The sequence below is a fragment of the Muscardinus avellanarius genome (assembly GCF_963383645.1).
Source record: "Muscardinus avellanarius genome assembly, chromosome: 10".
NCBI lineage: Eukaryota > Metazoa > Chordata > Mammalia > Rodentia > Gliridae > Muscardinus > Muscardinus avellanarius.
This window is the reverse complement of record NC_137796.1, coordinates 37,112,144-37,137,307: the sequence shown is the minus strand read 5'-3', so window position 1 is coordinate 37,137,307 and position 25,164 is coordinate 37,112,144.

Here is a 25,164-nt window from a genome sequence, read left to right as displayed (position 1 = left end):
GAACACCCTTTATTTATTTATTTTTAAATAAATTTTTATTGATGTATTGTAGTCATACATCTCAATGGGAAAAAATAACTTGTGGAGATATACATGCACATATCACTCAGTTAGCCCCTACCCAATCTCTAACCCCTTCCCTCCCCCTCTCACCTACCCATGGTTGGCTTCCTGATTGACTTTAATATGTTTAAGTACATCATGTGCTTTAAAAAGTTTCTCTTATCCTCCCTCTTATCCCCTCAGATATGTCACCTTCATTGTTCCTCTTTAGGGTCCCTTCTTCATCTAGAGTTCCTCCTGTTACCCATTTCTCAATAATATTTTGTACATTAAGAAAAGCATTTGATTTCTTATTTTTTTGTGACATTTAACTGTAAATGCTATAATTTTGTTCTCCCCTATGGCTGACCAAAATTCCATTGTGTATATATCCCATAGTTTTGAAATCCACCTATTCGTTGAAGGACATCTTGGCTGGTTCCACAGTTTGGCAATGATGAACTGAGCAGCTATGAACATGGTTGTTCATGCATTAGTTTCGTATTTTGTTTTTCATTCTTTTTGGTAGATACCCAGAGGTGGTATTGCTGGATCATATGGTAAATTCATTTTACTTCTTCTGAGAATCTTCTATACTGTTCTCCAAAGTGGTTGCACCAACTTGCAATCCCACCAACAATGTATTAGAGCTTCTATTTCTCCACACTTATTCCCACTTACTGAAAACCTGAAAGCCAGAAGGTGAGTAACTTTGACAGAATGATCCACTCACAACCAATTAAAAAAAATAGAGGTCATTTGGGTTTGGAAATTTGCTGAGAGATTAGGTGAGGCAGGGGCAGCTTCTATTGCTTCCTGGCCACACAGTTGAAGAAACCCACTGGCCCTTTTCTGTGAAGCAGGCCCCAGTTCCAGGCTTGCTGTGCAACAGGCTCCAGGCCTGGCCTTGCTGGCTCCAGACCCGGCCTCACTCTGTGGCAGGCTCTAGGCCTAGCCTGCTGGCTCCAGACCTGGCCTCGATGCCTGGCAGGCTCTGATTACTATCACTGAGGGCATGACATTTACAGAGGTTCCTATTTTCCTCCATATACATATGTATATACATATATACATATATATAAAAAATTTTTTAGTAGGAGAAAACCACACATGTCATTTGCAGAAGCTGAGAGTCTAATTCTTAGGAGCAATGGATGTTATCTCCCCAATAAAAGTGGAGACTCAGCCTCACCATGGAGAGTGGGATCCGTTGCTCCAAGCACACCCTGACCCCCAGTGCAGTGCAGAGGGGCACAGTGGCCACCAGCTGAGGTCTCCCAAGACCTCTGGTGCAGCAAATCAGCCCAGCAATATGTGTGGGGCTCCCTCTGACTTGCCCCAGATATTTTTCTTACATAGCATGTTGTCCAGAATTCCTGCACATGTGTGGAAAGAGCAGTGTACTTTTGGGGAGACATTTTCAAAAATTCAAGGTGGATTGGATTGGATCTGTTTGCCTCTCTCAAATACTGGCCACCACCGCTACTACCATTTTGGTCCATCTCTGCAAAACTTTTTCTTACATAGTATGGTATTCAGAGTTCCTGAGCATGTGGGGCAGGAAGAGTCTACTTTTGGAGATATTTCTTCAAAAAATTCAAGGTGGATTTTGTTGGATCTCTCTGCCTCTCCTGAATACTGGCCACCATTGCCACCTTCTGGGTCTCTCCTAGAGTATGTTGTTGTTAACTATTCCTGTGCATGGGTGGCCTGAGCAGTCTGCTTTATGATCTCTTCTGGGATAGCCCTCCCAAAATCACTTTTCTTGCAGTGGTGGGCGCAGTGCTGCAGTCTTGCCTCTAATTCTGTCATTTTCCACTCTCTCTCCTATATTTCAGATAGGATGTGATGACTAGAAATGTTTCTGTGTGTTGTTCCATTCAGCTATTAAATCAAAATCTGTTGTCCAGGGTTTCTCAGAGGGATGCATATCCTATTTGGCTGCTACTAACCATCACCGCTGCAGTCGTGGTCGCCGCTGCAGCTGCAACTGCAGCCACCACCATCTTCCTCACTCTTCAATATTTTTTAATAAAAGAAAACAGTGCATGTCTTTTGCAGGAGTTGGGAGCCCAACTACTTAGTAGCAATGTGTCTTATATCCCGGCCAAGAGCAGAGGCCCACAACTTCACCATGGAGAGCGGGTTCTGCTGCTCCGAGCACACCCAGCCCCAGAGCTGCGCAGAGGAGTCTGGCAGCCAGGAGCACCCTTGGCTCCGAGTATGCACGGCACTGGCCAACCCAACTATGTGGAACTTCATCTGACACACCCTAAACGTTTTTCTTACATAGTATGTTGTCCAGAGTTCCTGAGCATGTGGGGCAGGTGCAGTCTACTTTTGGGGAGATTTCCTCAAAAGTTCAGGGCAGATTAGAATGAATCTACCTGCCTCTCCCTGATACTGGCCACTGCCACCACCACCATCTTGGCCCTCCTCCCGAGCATTTTTCTTAAATAGTATGTTGTCCAGAGCATGTGGGGCAGGAGCAGTCTTTTTTTGGGGAGATTTTTCCAATAGTTCAAGGCAGGTTGAATTGAATTTATCTAGCTCTCCTGAATACTGGCTGCCACCACCACTGCCATCTTAGTCCACCTCTTCTCTCATATATTAGGTAGGAAGTCATGGCTGTAAATGTCACTATATATTGTCCCAATCAGATATTAAACCAAAATTTGATGTCTGGGGTTCTCAGAGGAATACCTGTCCTATTTGGCTGACAGCTATTGTTGCTGTGACTGTGGTATGTTGCCATCTTCCTGGAAATCTCTAGAATACCCTTTAGACAAGATCTGAGAAAAGGTTCCCCATGTCACATAATAGTCAAAATGACCAATGTAGAAGCCAAGGAGAGAATCTTCAGGACAACAAAAACAAAATGCCAAGTGACATTCAGAGGCAAACCAGTTAGAATCACTCCAGACTTCCCAAATCAAGTCATGAAAGCCAGAAGAGCTTGGAGTAACACATTCCAAACTCTGAAAGAAAACAACTTCCAGCCAAAATTTCCTACCCAGCAAAACTATCTTTCAAATTTGATGGGGAAATAAGAAGCTTCCATGACAAACAGAAGCTGAAGGAATTTATGTCTTCAAAACCAGCACTAGAGAAATATGCAAAGAAATTAACTACAAAGAAGAAATAAATAATACATGCCAGAAACAGAGAAACAAGAATTTTCATCCAGCAGACAACTAAGCAAAAAAGAACAAACAGTATTTCAAACAGAAATAAAATCTTAATATGTTAGGAATTAAAAATCATCTCTCAATCACACTAAATGTAAATGGCCTCAATTCCCCAATAAAAAGAGATAAATTGGCAAAATGTATTAAAAAACAGAACCCATCTATCTGCTGCTTGCAAGAAACACACCTTACAAGTAAAGATAGTACAAAATTAAGGTAAAGGGCTGGAACAAGGTAATCCATGCCAACAGAACTCAAAGGCAAGTAGAAGTAGCAACAGTGATTTCAGACAAGCTAAACTTCAAGCTCAAGCTTATTAGAAGAAACAAAGAAGGTCATTTTTTATTGGTAAAGGAACAATCCAGCAAAAGGAAATAACAATAATCAACCTTTATGCCTCAAACATAGGTGCAGCTACTTTCATAAAACAAACTTGAAAAACAGGGTCTCAGACTTCCAGGAAGATGGCGACTGAGAAAAGCAGCATTTACGAGTCCTGCTAACACTCGATCTCCATTGCCACAAAATCAGCATTTTTCATAGCCAGCAAATACTATCAGCAGAGAAAAAATGTAAACACAAGGGACAGAGATAAAGAAGTCTAGAAGAACACCCAGGGACCAGAAAAGAAATCATCCCACAATGCAGCAGCAGAGCCGTGCCGGCACCATCTTCCCTCACAGCACCAGGCTCCAGAGAAGAAAGGTAAACAAGGAGCTGAAGTGAGCAGCTGCAGATATTCAGGTGTAATTCAGCAGTTCTTAGTGTAAAGAACATCTAAAACTCCCAGTGGACAAGATCATCGTGCCTTCCAGGGACTCAGAATGGAGCTCAAAACCAGAAAAGAAATACACCAGCCTCACCGCTGAGGGTGTAGCAGTGGCTCCATATTGCCAGCAGCGGTGGCAAGCTCACTGGGCCTGCAACAGCTTCAGATCAGCGCGCACAATAACCACCAACTCAGTGAAGGAGTAGCGGTGGCAGAGATACCACACCCTAGTTGCAGCTCCCTGTGGGAAAACACCCAGCCCTGCACCCCCATAGTCTTGTGTAGCCTTGATTAACTCCCTGGGTCTGAGACTTTACAATACAACCCAGTAAAGGAGTAGTGGCAGCTGAGATTACCACAAACTCCAGATTCAGAGCACCGTAAGTGAAGTCATGGTGACCCGAGAAAGAACCCAGAGAAGGCACAAACTTCTGAAATTATGGGAAAGGGGAACAACAATAGAGAAATGAATGCCCACAACCCCATAATATCAGAACCTGATAACACAGAAATTCAGAGATGTCCAGAATATCAAATCAGGAATATAACTGTAGAAATAATACAGGACTTTTGAAAAGAATTTAGAGAGAGTCTAAAAGAAATAAAGGATGCAATCATTGAAGTAAAGGCATCAGTTCAAACAATAAACAATCGATTAGACCACTTGGAGAATAGAATCTCGCTCCTAGAAGATGATCACTCCAAAACAAATGCATAATTTATGACTTAGAAAAAAAAATCCGAAAGCAGGAATCTAACATTGAAGAAATATGGGGCTATTTTAAGAGAGCTAGCCTAAGAATAATCAGAATAGAGGAGGGAAAAGAAGGTGAAACCAAAGGGATCAATAATATCTTCAAAGAAATAATAGCAGGCAATTTTCCAAACATAGAGCAAGAGATCGATACGTAGGTCCAGGAAACTTATAAACTTCCTTTAGACAGGATCAGAGAAAAGATTCCCCATGCCACATAATTGTCAAAATGACCAATGTAGAAGCCAAGCAGAGACTCTTAAAGGCAACAAAAACAAAAGCCCAAGTGACATTCAGAGGCAAAGCAATTAGAATCACTCCAGACTTCCTAAACCAAGTCATGGAAGCCAAAAGGGCTTGGAGTAACATATTCTAATCTCTGAAAGAAAACAACTTCCAGCCAAAAATTTCCTTCCCAGCAAAACTATCTATCAAATTAGATGGGGAAATAAGAAGCTTCCATGACAAACAGAAACTGAAGGAATTTATGTCTTCAAAACCAGCACTAGAGAAAATACTCAAAGAAGAAATAGGTAATACACACCAGAATCATAGAAACAAGATTTTCCATTGAACAGGCAACTAAGCAAAGAAGAATAAACAGTATTTAAAACAGAAATAAAACCTTAACATGTTAGGAATTAAAAGTTATCTCTCAATAATCACACTGAATGTAAATGGCCTCAATTCCCCAATAAGAAGACATAAAGTGGCAAAATGGATTAAAAACCAGAATCCATTCATCTGCTGCTACAAGAAACACACTTTACAAGTAAAGATAGTTACAAATTCAAGGTAAAGGGCTGGAGCAAGGTAATTCATGTTAAGTAGCCGTCCTAACAAATGTAAAGTAGAATTTCACTATAGTTTTTATTTGTATTTCCTTAATGATTAATTATATAATGATAATGATGAGTGATATTCATGTGTTCATTTGTCATATAAAAACCTTTGGAGATTCATTACCTATGTTAATCTTTTATCTGTTTCTAAATTGTTTTGTTTGCTTTTATTGTTGCTAATTTTTAGGATTTCTATTTGGAATCTTAATATACCTTCAGATATAGCATTTGGAAATATTTTATCCCATTCTATCAGTAACTTTTAATTCTATTTGCATTGTCTTTGGATGTACAATTTTTTTTATTTTTTATGAAGTTTGTTTCTTTATTCTTTTGTTGCCTGTGCCTTTGGAATCATATCTAAGAAATCACTGCCAATTTCAATGTTGTGAAGTTTTATGATCCAGGTTTTCTTCTAAAAGTTTATAGTCTTAAGATATACATTTTGTCTTTTATCTATTTTGAGTTAATATTTGTATATGGTGTTAGGTAATGGTCCAATTTTATGCCTTTTCATGTAATTGTTATTTCTCAACAATATTTAGACAAAGGATTTTTATTTCCTTCACCAAATGTTCTTGGAAACCTTGTCAAAAATAACTTGACCATATATGGAAGAATTTATTTCTAGGCTTTTTATTTTACGCCACTGGTTTATATATCTACCTTTATAGCAGTACTATACTGTTTCAATTATTGTTGCTTTATAAGGTTTGAAATCAGAAATTGTACATCTTCTAGCTGTGTTCTTTTTCAGAATTGTTTTGAGTGTTTAGAGTTCATATTTCATGTTAGGATAGATTTTTTTCTGAAAATAAATAAATAAGTGAATGTATAAAAAATAAAATAAAATAAAACAAAGTAAAAAAAGGAAAGTTGTAATTGAACACCAAAAAAAAAAAATTAATGCAATCACTTTGCAAAACAGTATGGAAGATCCTCAGAAGAAGGAAAACAAACTTACTATATGACCCAGCAATATCACCTCTCGGTATCTAACAAAAAGAATGAAAACCAAAATACCAAACGAATGCATGAGCAACCATGTTCATAGATGCACAATTCACCATTGCCAAACTGGAACCAGCCAAGACGTCCTTTAACAGATGACTGGATTACAAAACTCTGGGATGTGTACACAATGCAATTTGCCCAGCCATAAAGGAGAACAAAATTATGTCATTTGCTGTGAAATGTTACAAAAAATAAGAAATCAGATGCTTTCCCTAATGTGCAAAAACTAGGGAGAAATGGGTAACAGGAGGAACTCTAGATGAAGAAGAAATCCTATAGAGGAGCAATTAAAGTGACCTATCTGAGGGGATGGGAGGGGGGATGAGGGAAATTCTTTAAAGCAAATGATGTACTTAACCAGACATATCAATGTTAATCAAGAAACCAAGCATGGGAAGGAGAGAGAGGGAGGGTAGGAGTTAGGGATTTGTTAAGGGCTGATAAGATGATGTGTGCATGTATATCTCAAGTTTTTTTTTATCCTATTAAGAAGTATGACTACAATGCAACAACAAAATTTATTTTAAAAATCTCTCTGTGAAATTAAGTCACACATAAATCCCAATACAATAATACTGGGAAATTTCAACACCACTCTCACACCATTAGACCAATCTTTTAGACAAAAGCTCAGTAAAGATGCCTCAGGACTAAAGAACACCATTAATCAAATGGACGTATTGGACACATATAGAATATTTCAACTAACTACAGCAGAGTTCACATTTTTCTCAGCTGCTCATGGAACCTCCAAAATAGATCACATCGTGGGCCACCAAGTGAGCACTAGCAATTTCAAAAAATGTGACATACTTCCCTGTGTCTTTTCAGACCCATAATGGAATGAAATTAGAAATCAACTAGAAGAAGATCCAGAGAAACCACATAAACACGTGGAGGCTGAAAACCATGCCTCCAAATGAAGAATGAAAGATGTAAGAGGTGAAATGAAGAAATTTCTAGAAACAAATGAAAATAAAGATACAACATATCAAAACTTCTGGGACACTTTGAAGACAGTATTAAGAGGAAAATTTATAGCATTGAGTGCTCACATAAGAAAAACAGAAAATCTTCAAGTAAATAACCTAATGACACACCTCAAAGCCCTTTAAAACAGGAACAATCTAACCCCAAAGCCAGTAGAAGACAGGAAATTATTAAAATCAGAGCAGGAAATTGACAACTTTCTATATAAATACAACCTTCTTAAACTGAATCAAGAAGATATAGAAAATTTAAACCAACCAATATAAATTGAAGAGATTGAAACAACAATAAAGAGCCTACCATCAAAGAAAAGCCCAGGACAAGATGGTTTCCCAAGTGAATTCTATAAAACCTTTATATAATACCAATACTCCTCAATCCATTTTGTGAAATAGAAAAAAACAGAACTCTCCCAAATACATTCTATGAAGCCAACATCACATTAATACCAAAACCAAATAAAGACAGTTCAAGAAAGGAGAACTACAGGTCTGTATCTTTGATGAATTTGGATGCAAAACTGCTAAACAAAATACTAGCAACATGCATTCAAAACCACTTAAAATCATACATCATGGCCAGGTAGAGTTCATCCCAGTGATGCAAGACTGGTTCAACATACAAAAATCAATCCATCTAATTCATCATATAAACAAAACCAAAGACAAAAATCACACGTTCATTTCAATAGACACAGAAAAATTATTTGATAAAATCCAACATCCATTTATAATAATAAAAAAAAAACACTGCAGAGAATCGGAATAGAAGGAACATGTCTCAACATCATAAAGGCAATCTACAATAAGCCCACAGCCAACATCATATTAAATGGGGAAAAACTTCAAGAATTTCCCCTAAAAACAGGAACAAGACAAGGATGTCCATTATCATCACTTTTCTTCAATATAGTACTTGAGACTCTAGCCAGAGCAATAATGCAAGAAAGGAAATCAAAGGAATACAAATAGGGAAAGAAGAACTCAAACTTTCACTATTTGCAGATGACATGATACTATATTTAGAAAACCACAAAATTCAAACAAAAGGCTTATAGAACTGATCAACAAATTCAGCAAAGTGTCTGGATACAAAATCAATCTTAAAACATCAGAAGCTATTCTGTACATCAACCATAAATCCACTGAAAAAGAAATTAAAAAAAACGCTTCCACTTGAATCTCCCACAAAAAAAAAAAAAAATACTTAGGAATAAACTTAACCAAGGAGGTAAAAGTCTCTACAAAGAAAATTACAAAACATTGAAAAAAGAAGTCGAAGAAGATCTTAGAAGATGGAAAGATCTTCCATGTTCATGGATAGGCAGAATAAATATCATTTAAATGGTCATACTTCCAAGACGATCTACAGATACAATGCAATGTCAATTAAATTACCAAGATCATTCCTCACAGACAAAGAACAATCAGTCCTTAAATTTATTTGGAACAACAAAACGCTCAGAATAACCAAAGTAGTTCTCAGCAACTAAAACCATGCAGGAGGTATCACAATACCTGACTTTATACTACAAAGCCATTGTAATAAAAACAGCATAGTACTGGCACAAAAACACATACATAGACCAATGAAGCAGAATAGAAGACCCAGAAACAAGTCCAGACACTTATAGCCAATTGATTTTTGACAAAATGGCTAAAACATATACTGGAAAATAGTCTCTTCAACAAATGGTGTTGGCAAAACTGGTTAGTCATATGCAGAAAATTGAAATTAATCCCTTTCTCACCCTCCACAAGAGTCAGTTCAAGATGGATCAAAGACTTGGAATTCAAACCAGAGACCTTGAGTCTCCAACACTGCAACACATAGGCACAGATTAAAAGCTTCCTCAATAAGACCTCAAAGGCACAAGAAACTAAAAGGTGAATCAATATGTGGGATTGCATGAAACTGAAAAACTTCTGTATAGCAAAGGGAACTGTTGAGAACCTCAAATGAGAGCCAACACAATGGGAGAAGATTTTTGCCACCTAATCCTCCAATAGAGGACTTGTATCTAGCATATACAGAGAACTCAAGAAACTCAGAACTAAGAAAACAAATAACCCAATAAAAAATGGGCAAGTGAACTAAATAGACACTTCACAAAAGAAGAAATATAAATGGCCAATAAATGCATGAAAAAATGCTCAACATCATTAGCAGTCAGAGAGATGCAAATCAAAACAACCCTGAGATTTCACCTTACCCCAACTAGAATGGCAACCATTCAAACCACAAATAACAACAAATGCTGGTGAGGGTGTGGAGAAGTGGGAACTCTAAAACATTGTTGGAGGGATTGCAAATTACTGCAACCAACCACTTTGGAAAACAGTATGGAGAATCCTCAGAAGAATGGGAACAAATTTACCATTCGATCCAGCAATACCACTTCTGGGTGTCTACCCCCCCCCAAAAAAAAAAGGAAACCAAACTACCAAACTAATGCATGTGTATCGATGTTCATAGCTGCACAATTCACAATAGCTAAACCGTGGAACCAGCCACGATGTCCATTAAATGAATGGATTACAAAAGTATGGAATATGTACACAACGAAATTTTGCTCTGCCATAAAAAAACCCCACAATTACATCATTTACAGGGAAATGGATGGAACTGGAGGACATTCTGCTAAGTGAGATTAGTCAGTCACAAAACGTAAGAAATCAGATGCTTTCCCTAATATGTGAAAGCTAAGGTGAAACGGGTCATAGGAGGAACTCCAGGTGAAAAAGGAGATCCTATAGAGCAAATAAGGCCACCCATCTTGCGAATGGGGTGGGGGAGAAGGAAACTCTTTAAAGCACATGATGTACTTATTTATATCATAGTCAACTACTAAGCCAAGCATGGGAGGGAAGGTTGGGGAGGGAGTGAGATGGGGACTGGGTGGGGGCTGGCTGGGTGATGTGTGCATTTATGTCTACACAAGTTTTTTTATTCCATTATGATGTATAAATACAATGCACCAATAAAAAATTTAAAAAATACATGCACATAGCCCTTGGTGTGTTTCCTTATGAATCCCACCCTGATGCCCCCTCCCTGTGCATGTAGCAAGATTGGGAGTGATACCTTCATATACGGACATAGCATTATTTGAACTGTTTCCTTCACAAATTTTTGCCTGAAACCATGGAACAAAAGGGATTCTGGAAAATGTGGACCCCAGCTTTAGAAATGAGTGCTGAGGGTGCTAGCTAATTACAGATAAGCCATCCCAGAAATGCAGACTTTTTGGACTGCCTATCTTTTACTACTTTGTGCTGCCTTTCACGAATAAATTAGATAAGAACCTGATTCTTGGTTCCCTAGATTCTGAAACAGTCCCAACCAACCTCAAATTCATAAACCTAATGATACCTTGAAATGTTGGTTGATTCACATGATACGTCTTCCCTGTGTTAACCAAACTTAGGGCCCCAGCAACATGTGGGTACCCTATACTGAGCAAGGGAGGCATGAGGGAAGGCAGCATGCCTCCACCTGCTGGATGGCCATTGTCACCTGGCCAGGCTGTGCTCCTCCATGGATGGGGAGCCAAGAACTTCTAATGTACCTGCTTCCAGGTCCCATTAGCATGGCTTATCTGTATGAGGTGGTGGTTGGTATCCAGCTAAGTAGGGTTCTCTTATGAGTACTTTGTTGTGATTTGATTCCTTTTGGCTTCTGGCAGGCATATTAAATGACATCACTGAGCTGACTTCTCTGTGTTTCAGACAAAAGGAACAAAACCTATTAATTAAAATAACCATCGGTGACATAGGCAGTCTTGCTGCCAGACAGATCTGCACCTAGAAAACTTGAAAATAAGTCTCAGTAATAGCTTGAAAGGACCCTTAATCTGTTCCTGGAGCGCAAGTGCAAGTTTATCTCTGGGACCAGTTCTAATTCTCTGACCAGCTAACTCTAGAGGCTGCACTTTGAAAACAGTGGCAGTGACACATATGATCTCCTGTTGAAGTTCTGGAGCAGTCACTGAATACACTGCTGCTTTTGACTCATCAGAAGGGGAATAAAGGGTATAATAAAGTAACAAAACCCCAAAATCTTGAGTTCTTCAGAAATCATAATCTGAGACAAAGGCTTGCCTTTGAAGTCACTTGGGAATGTGACCCTAGAGAGCAGAATTTCAGGAGGGAAAGTTAAAGATATGGGTTATTGAATTAGCTACTACTCTGGTCTACTGCTTTAAATTTTATGGGATGTACCCAAGAACTGTCTGTCCAAAGGACCAAAGAGGGAGACAGGGATGGTGCCACATGCCTGTAATCCTAGTACTTGGGAGGTTGAGTCAGAAGAATTGCAGGTTTGAGGCCAATCTCAGCAATCTAGTAAGATCCTGTTTAAAAATAAATAAAAAGTTTAGGATATAGGTCAGTGGTAGAGCACCCCCAGATTCAATCCTCAGGGTAAATACACATAAGCACACCTGAACACACACACACACACACACACACACACACACACACACACACACACACGCATACATATGCACCAAAGAGAGAAACATTTATCTTTTGTCTCTAGGCTGCATTGCTCAAGGATGGTCTCATGGGATTAACTCAACTCTTGCCTTTCCAGGTCACGTGTTCTGATCTGAGTGGCTGCCCAAGCTGTAGCATCACAGGTGCCTCTGGGCAGGAAGCAAGAAGTGCTTGTTGTAGAACAGGGTGAGGCGCAGTCTGACTGCACCTACACAGAGATGATCCAAGCCAAAGTGAAAGCATTTTCTGCAGCACTGACTTGGAGACAGGTGGGTTGTGAGGATTGTCAGGAGGGCCACAGAAGGTATCCAGAATGTCAGCAAACAAGAGGTCTGTATTGACTATGTGGGTGGTGGATGCAAAGATGATAAAGTGGCGACAGGACAGAGCCCTTACTCTTTCACAAACATCCACACTTTCTAATAAAAAATACTTTATCTATATGAAAATATTCTGTCATAAAATCTAAACTGCAATGACCTCTGAGAATCCTATGTTGAAATTTAAATTCACATTGAGATAAATAAAAATGATAGATATAGGTATTTTCCTCAGAACTAGGTTTTAGTTGGGAAAGAAGGATATGCACAAGAATTCTCAGTCTGATGTAGCTGTGAAACACATTTTTCTGGTATTTTTTTATTATTTGCCTTGCTTTGTCTATTACCTATGATCTTGGGAGAAGCTGTCCTGGAGCCCCCAGGGGTGGCTTTTTCCCTAGTCATTCTCCCTTGGCTTTTGCCATGAGGAGTTCTCTCCTCACATTGGGAGGAGAGAACTCAGCGAATATTCAAGTAAATATTTATGGAATGATATGAATAAATACAGAGTTAAAAATAGAACACTTTCTTATTCTTCTCTGGACAAGATGTACAACCAAACAAACCAGAATAGATCTTGCACAGATCAAGTGTCACCTTCCTGACCTCCCCCAGCAAGTTCGGCCACTACTTCTCTGTTTTTTTTTTTTTTTTTTTTTTTTTCAGACCACTCTTTATATTCAGCTGCTACAGCTCTGAGCCTTCATTTTATTAATTCAGAGCTTGCTAGAGTGTGAGCGCCTCAAGGGCAGGGGCCATTCTTATTATATCTAGCACTGAGCAAAGTCTCTGGTGCCAAGAAATATTTAGTTAATTAGAATTTGACTGTAGACTCTATACAGCATGACACCTTCAATAATGCAATTAAAATGAGAAAGCCATTGTAGAATAAAATGACCAAGCACCGTGCCTTGGGGATATTCCTTCCAGCTGAATGACGTGAAAAAGTCACTGAATTTCTCTGTGTCTCAGTTTCTCCAAATGCAAAGTCAGAGGCTAGTTATAGAAGATATGTGATGCTCAGGCCACGGCCTGCTCTTTGTGCTTTGGTCGGCATTTCTAATGCACTGTAATACTTCTCCACAATTGATTCATACATGAGCTTAGTATTCTTAATTTATTCCAGTCATCCTGTACTAATTCATCAGAAATGTTTTTTTTTGAGACATACAATAGAACCAAGCATGGTGGCACACACTTGTAACCCTAGTACTTGGGAGGCTGAGACAGGAGGATGGCAGGCCCTAGGACAGCCTTAGCAGGTTAGTGAGGCTCTCAGCAACCTAGTGAGATTCTGTTTTCAAATAAGAAATAAAATCAGTTTAGCATGTAGACTGCCTCTGGGTTCAATTCTCAATAACACACACACACACACACACACACACACACACACACACACACACACGTATCCCCCCAAAACAATATATATTTTCGTTTCTTAGGCCTTTCTAAAGGACTTCTTATTCTAGTATGATGGCAATCTAAAATCATCTAAAAATCCTCCAGCTCTGTCTCTTAGAAGTGCAAGCTAAACTATACCAACAAAGTAAAAATGCATGGTCAATCTTATAGGAAAGAAAGGAAAATCACTGGATGCCAGAAACAGAAATGAAATGGAAAAACACAGGGGAAAGCATATGAGCTCATGCTGTTGCTACTCTGGGAGGAGGAGGGTGAATATATTATTAGGCCTGGTAATTAAATTTTTAGTCAAATTGAAGGGTAGGAGAAACAGTATTAGGTGTGAATGAGACAGGGGGTTGGGACTGAAAACTTTTCTGAGCCACGATGCTTGAAGAACATTTATAGAGGTCTACAGAGATAGGAGACAAAGAACAAATCCCCCCTATCAACATGAAGAGATAGTAATTACTCTTGAGAAATCACAATATCTATCGGTGCTTTATGGAAACTTAAGATGTAAATATGTCTTTTTCATGTTCTCCAGGAAGTCCAAACTGCAAAATTAATATACAAGTTGTTCCCAAGCTAGAGTTATCTTGGGTTACTAGCAAAAGTAAATATAAAATTTTGTGAAGAAACAAGCCCATTACTCCCATGCCAAAGGAGATACACAGTTGAAGAAATGAAGATAAACCATGATCCAAAATTACAAAATGTGCAAAAACAAAATATGCGAGAGAGACAGCAAACAACAATATTAAATAATTTAACATTTTCATGTGTCTGGGACATAGTGCAATATAACTGATCAATTATTAGATAGGTAAGTAAAACGAGAAGTAAAATGCAAAGAATGTTGGCTAACAGAAAAATTCATCATAGACTGTAAAGAAGATATACTTACAATGATTAAAGATATAAAAGTAGCAATACTTTTTATAAGAAAAGTTGATACTCTGGGAATAAGCATATTTGAAGTACCACAGAACATGCAGAAAAAAATCTTTGAAATAAAACATCAATAAACATGATGAATACTTCTAAGAGAATTGAGGGCATCATCGAGATTAAGGGGTGGCAATATGTAAAAAAGGTTAAGAGACAGGAAGAATAGTATTAGAATTAGTAAGTGTAATGGAAGTTCCAGAGGGACTGATAGCAAGAAGGAGGAAATATTCAAAGGTAATGACCAAGAGCATTTCAGTATTTATAAAAGACATGGTTGAAGAAATATTTGCAGTTTTGAGCAGGAAACTATAATAAATAAGCACATATTGTAATGAAATTACAGAACAAAAAACAAAATAGTTTGAAACAGCCAGAGAGAAATGACAAGTTACAAACTATCAGCATCTTCTGAAATTATGTAGCTTAAGTACTAAGGGAAAATGTCAACCTAGAATTCTTTTTAAAAATAAAAAATTAACTGTTGGACAATACACATAACATGAAATTTACCATGTTGACAGCACTTTCAACAGGATAGTTTAGTAGTGTTAAATAAAATCACATTGTTATGTAACCAATCTTCCTTAACTTTTTCATCTTGCAAAATTGAAACTCTATACCTATTAAATGACTTCCCTTTGTCCTATCATCCTAGCCCCTGGACATCACTAATCTAATTCTATTCTTTTAACTTTGACTAGTCTACACACAGTATTTATTTGGCTTTTTGTGATTGTGTATTTTATTTAACTGTTGTGAATATGTCAGAATTTGATTCCCTTTTAAGGCTGAATAATATTCCATTGTATTTATATACTACATTGTACTTATTCATTCATCCATCAGTGACATTTGGGTCACTTTTAACTCTTGACTGTTGTGAAAAATCTACAGCTGCTATCTAACTCTTTGAGAACCTGTTTTGAATTCTTTTTTGTACTAGGGATGGAACTGAAGGGCATTCTACCTTCGAGATACACCCTATCTCTATTTTTTATTCTTTATTTTGAAACAGGATTTCACTGAGTTGCAGAGGGCCTCACTAAGTAGCTGAGGCTGGGAAAGAACCCAATCCTCCTGTCTCAGCCTCCCGAATGCTGGGATTACAAGCGTGCACTACCATGACTGGCTTAATTCTTTTTAATATATAGCCAAGGTGGAATTGTTGAATCACATATTAATTATTTTAAAAAATATGTGAAGACCATACATTATGTTTTCTATAGCAACCACACCATTTTATATTTTTGTCAGCAATGAGAGAATTCCCACTTCTAGATAGCCTCATTAATGCTATTATCTGTTTTTTAAATAGTTGCTTTCTAATAGGTGTGGAGTGATAGAACTTAATTTTGATTTGAACTTCATTAATGAATAGTGATGTTGAGCACTTTTTAATATAATTTTGAGCATTTTTACATCTTCTTTGGATAAATGGCTATTCAAATTCTTTGCCCACTTTTTAACCAGGCCATTTCATTGCTGCTGCTGCTTCTGTTATTGTTGAGTTGTAGGAGCTCTTTATATATTCTTGCTCTTACATCCTTATCACGCGTATGATTTACACATATTTTCTCCCATTTCACAGGTTGTCTTTTCACTATACTGATTGTGTCTTTTGATGCAAAGATGTGCTTCATTCAACTTATCTTTTTTGTTTCCTGTGCTTTTGGTGTCATATCTAAGTATTGCCAAATATAGTACAATGAAGTTTTTCACCTGTGTTTTCTTCTAAGTGTTATATAGCTTAAGGTTGTATGTTTAGGTCTTTGATCCATTTGTTTTAGTCAGTTTTTTTGTCATTGTGGCCAAAATACCAGACAAGTACAACTTGAAAGATTTTTGGCTCATGGTGTTAGAGGTTTCAAAGGTTTCAGTCTATGGTTTACTGGCTCCAAGGCAGAAGGGTTTTGGGGCCTGGTTGGTGGAGAAGGAAAAACAGTTCTGACCGAACGGTGTCCAGAAAGGAGAGGAGAGGAGAAGAGAGGAGAGGAGATGACAGGAGAGGAGAAGAGAGGAGAGGAGAGGAGAGGAGAGGAGAGGAGAGGAGAGGAGAGGAGAAGAGAGGAGAGGAGACGACAGGAGAGGAGAAGAGAGGAGAGAAGAGAGGAGAGGAGACGAGAGGAGAGGAGAGGAGAGGAGAGGAGAGGAGAGGAGAGGAGAGGAGATGACAGGAGAGGAGAAGAGAGGAGAGGAGAAGAGAGGAGAGGAGACGAGAGGAGAGGAGAAGAGAGGAGACGAGAGGAGAGGAGAGGAGAGGAGAGGAGAGGAGAGGAGAAGAGAGGAGAGGAGAAGAGAGGAGAGGAGATGACAGGAGAGGAGACGACAGGAGAGGAGACAAGAAGAGAGGGGAGGAGAGGAGAGGAGAGGAGAGGAGAAGAGAGGAGAGGAGAAGAGAGGAGAGGAGATGACAGGAGAGGAGAGGAGAGGAGAGGAGAGGAGAGGAGAAGAGAGAGGGGAAGAGAGGAGAGGGGAAGAGAGGAGAGGGGAAGAGAGAGGGGAAGAGCGGAGAGGGGAAGAGAGGAGAGGAGAAGAGAGGAGAGGAGATGACAGGAGAGGAGAGGAGAGGAGAAGAGAGGAGAGGGGAAGAGAGAGGGGAAGAGAGGAGAGGGGAAGAAAGGAGAGGAGAGGAGAGGAGAAGAGAGGAGAGGAGAAGAGAGGAGAGGAGAAGAGAGGAGAGGACAGCAGAGGAAAGGAGTGAAGAGGAGAGGAGAGGAAAGGTACACATCCTCAGTGATCCACCTCCTCCAGCCATATTCCACCTCTAAACCTGACTGCATTGTCTAACACATGAACTTCTTTGTACAAACTATAAAACATTTTAACTCGATTTCTTTACTTAACAAAGCAAGAGTGAAGACTGAGGCCATTTTGGGTGGAGAGCTGAGTGGCAGCTGCTGATTGTGTTCTAAGGGGACCTAGTGGGGAAAGATGGTTGCTTTCCTGAGCAGCCTATCTCATCCCTTTCCTCCTATCACCCGAGGTCTAGAGATTGAGGGCGGCGGCAGCAGCTGCAGTGACGCGTCAAGCATGATCCTGAATATGATTATTTATTACAGTTACTTCTGATTGGTGACTCTGAGGTTAGAAAGTGTGCCTCCTCCTCGGATTTGCAGATGACACATACACACCCTTGAGGGCGATGTCTCGTATCCAGCTCTTCCTGTCTCACTCTTCTCCTAGCTCTCAGGAGATGGGCAGAGTTGCTCTACCTTGCTCTCTCTGCCATGATGTTCTGCCTCACCTCAAGCTAGAAACAATGGAGCCAAGTCACCGCAGACTGACACCATGGAATCTCTGATCTGAAATAAACTTTCTCCCTTCATACTAATTTAGCTCAGGTATTCTGTCATAGCATCTGAAAACTCTGAGCCAAAATAAACTTTCTTCCTTTAAGTTGTTTATCTTAGGTATTTTGTCATAGTGACAGAAAGCTAACACACACACCCAAAACTATAGCTGCAAGGGCAAAGCAAAAATAAAATAGTTATAAGAAAAAAGGACAAAATCTGAATAAATATATAATGCCTTAATGCATTTATTTATTAATTGATCAGTTTTTTCAGATAAAAATAAGACATAAAAGATTTGAATGACATATTCCCATTTTTTGTTATTACTAGATATAATAGGCATATAATAGACATTGGACTTACTTCATCATTTAAAGAATAATTGTGGGTTTTTTTTGTGTGTGTATGGTGCTGGGGATGGAACCCGGAGGCTTTCTACCTTTGGGATACACTCCCAGATCTGTTTTATATTTTATTTGGAAACAGAGTCTCACTAAGTTGCCGAGAGCCTAAGTAGCTGAGGCTGGCTTTGAACCTGTGCGATCCTCCTGCCTCAGCCTCCCAAGTGCTGGGATTACAAGCATGCGCCACCACGGCTGGCTTGTAATTGTTTTTAAACATACATACAACATTTCTAAAGCTTGACTAAGTACTAAGTTATAAAGCAAATCTCAAAATATGTCAAACAACTGATGGTATACAAACTACACTTTCAGACCACATTGCAATAAAATGATCCATCAATAAAAAACATTACTTTATGCATCTTATACATTTAGATTTCTTTTGAGGGATGAGTATTACACTAGAGGTAGTTATCTTTTTTTTTTTTTTTTTTTTGAGGTACTGGGGTTGGAACTCAGGGGCTTTTCTACCTCCTGGCTACAGACCTGTTTTATATTTTATTTGGAAACAGGGTCTCACTAAGTTGCCGAGAGCCTCACTAAGTAGCTGAGGCTGGCTTCAAACCTGTGCCATTCTTCTGTCTCAGCCTCCCAAGAGCAGGGATTACAAGTGTGTGCCACCATGCCTGGCTTTTGAAGTGGTTATCTTAAAAACCACATTTAATGCCTGGAGTGGTGGTGCAGGCTTATAATCCCAGCATTCTGGAGGTGGATCACGGTCCGCAGACAGCCTCAGCTACTTGATGCCCTTCAGATCTCAGTGAGACCCTGTTTCAAAATAAAGAATAAAAAATAGGGCTAGGGATGTAGCTCGGAGGTAGAATGCCCCTGGGTTTCATCCCCAGTAACACACACACACACACACTCCACATTTAAAATTCTTCATGGATTAAAATATAAGGCAGGAACTAGAAAATATTTAGTGCTGAATAACAATGAAAGAGATTGCACATGAAAATTGGTGGGATTCAGCAAAAGCAATACTTAGACATCTATGGCCTTAAATAATATATTGGAGAGCCAGGCATGGTGGCACACACTTCTAATTCCAGTAGTTGGGAGGTTGAGACAGGAGGATCTGGGTTCATGGATAGCCTCATCCACTTAGTGAGGCCCTCTGCAACTTAGTGAGACCCTGTTTCAAAATAAAGAGTAAAAAATCGTTTTTTTTTTTTCAAAATGGCAACTGAGGGACACAGCACTTCTCAGTAGCTGAAGCAAACAAAGTTTAAATACTTAGAAAGCAGTGTCTTAATCAACAAAATAAATACATACCAGGAACCAAAACACATCCAGGTACCTCGGCGGAACCCTGAACTTGAAGAAGAAGAACAAAGATCGGACACGGGACCTGCTGCAGATACAATCGGAACGCTGATCAGAACGCCGATTGGCGGGCTGCTTTTGCAGCTTAGTTCTAAGCAAGAACACAGCTCAATACACCTTGGAAGAGCATACCAGCAGCAATAGACAGCTGCATCCACTCTCACTTGGGTCCAGTATTAGCAGCACATCCAGCCTGCACTCTCGGAATAGGCAGAGCTCTGGCAGTAAGTGTGGGCATCCAGGAACCAGCATCCATTTGCCCAGGGTAAATCTTGGGACCACACTGGCTAGCCCAGCTGGAATTTCCAGAGACACAAGAAAATCCATCGGGCCACAATATCTGCACAGGACCTCAGGGGGAGGTTCCAATTATACTTTGGTCATTCTCCACCCCTGCTGTAGGGAAGTACAGGCTGGAGGCTAGGGTGGTGAGTGCAGAGGTGCTGACCACAGGTTAGAATTTCGCAGAACCTGTGAATTGTACAGAATCAAATAACAGTGAAACCAGACATCCGGACACATAAACCTAAAGCAGCTAAAGGAGAGAAAGGTGTCCAAACACCCAGAGTGACCTAAGAAGATAAAAACAGAGTACAAAGAAAACTAAGAGACATTGGATGGTATTCTGAAAGCTACCAAAGCAATCAGATATGCACATATTATATGGACCTGACCCCATATGTGTAAATAAGGAGGACTGTTTGTTTTACTTTTAATGTGGATGTTTTGTTTTATTTTGCTTTTACAGTGCTTTTGTTTTGGTATGGTTATTGCTGTTTTATTTTTTTTTTCTTTTAACCCACACTTCTTTTACTTTAACTTGTTGTTTTATATATATATATATATATATATATATATATATATATATACACACACACACACACACACACACACACACACACATTGGATAGTTTGCCTTATTTTTTTATTTCACACAGCTGCTAGTTCCTTTTATTTTATTCTTGTTCTTTTTTCCTCTTTCTTCCTCTTTCCTTCCTTTTTTCATTCTCCTCCTTTGATTGGTTTTCCTTCCTTTTTCTTGGATTACATAATAGTCTTGGTATCTTGTGTGGATTCTTTTTTTATGTCTGTCTGCTCCTTCCATCATCCCTATTTACAAACCTTCCCACACTAACCTACATACTTTTCTCCCCCAAAACTTTTCCCCATAATATACCTCCTGGTTTAATACTCAAAGTATTTCTTTTATCCATAATTACTCTACTAATGACAAGAGTCCTAGTAGTTAACTCTCTCATTCCTAGCAAGTTATTACCCTATCATACTTAAAGTCTTTCTCAACCTAACATATCCTCTACCTAATCCGACTCCTTTACCAATCACCCCAGCTCCTCACACATCACCCGCCCTCAACACTGGAAAGGCTCTGCTGACTAGCCAATACCCCTAAACTCCTAATATTAAGATTTGACTAAGCACATTACTCACGAACGATGGGTAGAAATCAGAAAAACAGGACAGAGAACGCTATAAATATGAGAACCAGGAATTATGAAGAGACAGCAGAAATCACGAATACTGACCTACTAGAAATGCAAGAAGGGGAGTTCAGAATCTTGATGTTCAATATGATGAAAGGATTTAAAACAAGTATAGAGGAGGTTAAAGGTGAATTAGAAACACTAAAAAAGAATCAGAAAGAGGTCTGGAATGAAATGAAAGAGGCAATAAGTGAAATGAAGACAGCAACAGAAAGAAATTCTGGAAGATTAGATGAAATGGAAAACAGAATATCAATATTAGAAGACAGTACATCCCAAACTGAAAACACAGTCAGCAATATACAGAAATCTTTACAGCAACAAAACCTAAACATCCAGCAATTATGGGATAATATGAAGCGCCCTAATTTACGGATAATAGGCATTGAGGAAGGGATAGAGTTACAGACCAAGGGCATCTGTAATATCTTCAAGGAAATAATCTCAGAGAATTTTCTAAATATGGAAAGAGACTTGAATCTTCAAATCCAGGGGGCATACAAAACTCCACTGAGACAGGACCAAAGAAAACCACTCCACGCCACATAATAACCAAATTGACCAGCATAGAGGCCAAGGAAGGGATCTTAAAAGCAGTGAGAACAAAAGAACGGGTGACATATAGAGGCAAAACAATAAGAATCACCCCAGACTATACAACCCAGGTCAGGAATGCTAGGAGAGACTGGTACGACGTGATTCAGACCCTGGAAGAAAATAACTTCCAACCAAGGCTCATCTATCCAGCAAAACTACTATTCAAGATCAATGGGGAAACCAAAGTCTTTCAGGATAAACAGAATCTCAAAAAATTCATGAATTCAAAGCCAACACTAGAGAAAATTCTTAAAGAAATAAACCATAAGGAAGAAAAAAGAAGCAGACTTCAGAATCAGAGAAGAGAGGAAGTTAATAAGTGGGCCATTTAAGTAAGAAGAAAGATCACACCACCCAAGAGTAGACAGAACACAAAAAGGCAGAAAACAAAAATCATACTTCAATAATATCTCTTAATGTCAAAGGACTTAACTCACCAATCAAAAGACATAGACTGGCAATATGAATTAGGAAACATAATCCAAATATATGCTGTCTGCAAGAAACTCACCTCACAGCCAAAGACATTCACAGGCTGAACGTGAAAGGATGGAAAAAGATATACCATGCCACCAGTGACCAAAAAAGAGCAGGGGTAGCAACTCTGATATCCAAAAAACAGACTTTAAACTAAAACACATCAAAAGAGACAAATCAGGGCACTTTCTTTTATTAAAAGGAACAATACACCAAGAAGATATAATGATAGTAAATATTTATGCCCCAAATATGGGTGCAACCACATTTGTAAAACAAACCCTTCTGGACATAAGATCCCAAGTAGACCCAAATAAAATAATTCTGGGAGACTTTAATACGCCTCTCACACCACTGGATCGATCTTCAAGGCAAAAGATGAGTAAAGACGCTTTAGAACTAAAGGAAACCATAAACCAAATGGACCTAATAGACGTTTTCAGAGTATTTCAACCAGGAACTACAGAATACACTTTCTTCTCAGCAGCCCATGGAACCTTCTCCAAAATAGATCACATCCTGGGACACAAAGAAAATACCAGAAAATACAAAAAATGTAATATAATTCCATGCATCTTTTCAGACCACAACGGAATAAAAGTAGAAATCAACAACAGGAAACTCGAAAGAAAGTATTCAAATTCATGGAGAATGAATGATACACTATTGAATGACGAATGGGTAAGAGCAGAAATTAGGGAAGAAATAAAGAAATTTATGGAAACAAATGAAAACAGAGACACAACCTACCAAAACCTATGGGACACCATGAAGGCAGTACTAAGAGGAAAGTTTATTGCATTGAGTGCCCACATAAAAAGGACAGAGAACCACCAAGTAAAGAACCTAATGACACAACTCAAGGATCTAGAAATTCTGCAACAGTCTATTCCCAAAGCCAGCAGAAGACAAGAAATCATCAAAATTAGAGCAGAAATAAATGAAATAGAGAACAAAAAAACAATTCAAAGAATCAATAAAACAAAAAGTTGGTTCTTTGAAAAGATTAATAGAATTGATAAACCCCTGGCCAACCTAACCAAAAGAAAAAGAGAATCAACTCAAATTATCAAAATTAGAAATGAAAAAGGAGATATCACCACAGATAGTGAAGAAATTCAAAAGATTATCAGAAACTACTTTAAAAATTTATACTCCAATAGACTTGAAAACCTGGATGAAATTGATAGATTTCTAAGCACAGTTAACCCTCCTACACTCAACCAAGAGGACATAGCAAGCCTAAACCAACCAATAACAACCAAAGAAATAGAAATGGCAATAAAAATTCTTCAACCAAAGAAAAGCCCAGGCCCAGATGGGTTCCCAGCTGAATTTTACAAAACCTTCAGTGAACAACTAATACCAATACTTCATAACATGTTCCGGGAAATTGAAAGAGATGGAACTCTCCCAAATTCCTTCTATGAGGCCATATCACATTAATCCCCAAACCAAATAAAGATGCCTCAAGAAAGGAAAACTACAGACCAATATCCTTAATGAACATAGATGCAAAAATTCTAAACAAAATACTAGCTATACGCATTCAAAACTATATCAAGAGAATAATTCATCACGACCAAGTCGGTTTCATCCCAGAAAAACAAGGCTGGTTCAACATACGCAAATCAATACATGTTATTCACCACATAAATAGAACCAAGAACAAAAACCACATCATCATAGCAATAGATGCTGAAAAAGCATTCGACAAAATCCAACACCCATTTATGTTAAAAACACTGCAAAAAATTGGGATAGAAGGAAAGTACTTCAACATCATCAAGGCAATATACTGCAAACCCAAAGCCAACATTATATTGAATGGGGAAAAACTGCAAGAATTTCCGCTACAGTCAGGAACAAGACAAGGATGCCCACTATCACCACTCCTTTTCAATATAGTCCTTGAGACTCTTGCTGCAACAATCAGACAAGAGAAGGAAATCAAAGGAATCCACATAGGAAGAGAGGAAGTAAAATTATCCTTATTCACAGATGACATGATCCTTTATCTGGAAGACCCAAAGAACTCAACCAAAAGACTTCTGGAGCTGATTGACAAATTCAGCAAAGTCGCAGGTTACAAAATCAACCTAAAGAAATCAATGGCCTTTCTTTATGCCAACAACGAATCCACAATGAAAGAAACAAAAACTACAATTCCATTCACTATAACCTCAAAACCAATAAAATACCTAGGAATAAACCTAACACAAGATGTAAAAGACCTCTACAACAAAAACTATAAAACATTAAAGAAAGAAATAGAAGAAGACCTTGGAAGATGGAAAGATCTCCCGTGCTCATGGATAGGCAGAATAAATATCATCAAAATGGCCATTCTGCCAAAACTGATCTATAGGTTCAATGCAATCCCCATTAAAATACCAGTGACATTCTTCAGACCTAGAAATATCAATCATGAACTTCATATGGAGAAAGAAAAGACCTAGAATAGCCAAAGCAATTCTCAATAACAAGAAACACGCAGGAGGCATTACAATCCCAGACTTCAAACTATACTATAGAGCAATAGTAGTCAAAACAGCATGGTACTGGCACAAAAACAGATATACTGACCAGTGGATTAGAATAGAAGATACAGAAACAAACCCACACATCTTTAGTCAATTAATCTTTGACAAAGGGGCCAAACACATACGCTGGAGAAAAGACAGCCTTTTCAACAAGTGGTGCTGGGAGAACTGGCTAACCATTTGTAAAAAGATGAATCTAAACCCCTATATCTCACCTAACACAGGAATCAACTCAAGATGGATCAAAGACTTAGA